Source organism: Morone saxatilis, unplaced genomic scaffold (assembly GCF_004916995.1).
Source record: "Morone saxatilis isolate NCDOM2014 unplaced genomic scaffold, NCSU_SB_2.0 Contig15, whole genome shotgun sequence".
NCBI classification, from domain to species: domain Eukaryota; kingdom Metazoa; phylum Chordata; class Actinopteri; family Moronidae; genus Morone; species Morone saxatilis.
Window position 1 is genome coordinate 397349 of NW_023339707.1, and position 679 is coordinate 398027.

A 679-nucleotide genomic window follows, 5' to 3' on the forward strand; every position below is an offset into this window, starting at 1 on the left:
TTTTTTTTTTTTTTTTTAAAGCGTACTGACCTCAACCATCATGCACTGTTAAATTAACTGAGCATCAGGAGCACAATGAAACACAAGTGACAACACTGAAGATAAAACAAACAAATAGCATTAAAAAATTACATATTGAACTACATCTCAATTTAGAGTAGAAAAAAACAACACATTTGGTCTTGGATAGTTAAGTCCAGAGTTGTAAGTTGTAAGTTGGGGTTGATTTCGTTCCAGTTTATTACAACTTCAATTTTGTACTTTTGAAACATTTCTATCAGCTTTGCACTCACCAAATTACTGGTTGAGATGTGGGAACACTGCAAAAGAATCCCAAGAGGACATGAAATACAAGCAGTCAGGCAATAGGACTGGTTGGAAACAAAACAGTTCATTTCATCCACTGTATTTAAACTACAGTAATTACAGTATGTCAAAGTTCACCAGTCTGGATTATAGGTATTCTGTTCACCTTCATTTTCAAACCTAAATAAAGTTGGCCAACATGGACATTTGTTTGGATACTGTTAGGGTATTTGTTTGTTTGATGGATTGTCTTTTTTGGTGATAACATGTTAATCTCAGTGTGTTTAGATTGGCAGCCAAAGGGTGGTTTGGCCATACTATGTGACCCTCAGATACATGGGTTAATACACTGCAGCCCCATACTAACAGACTG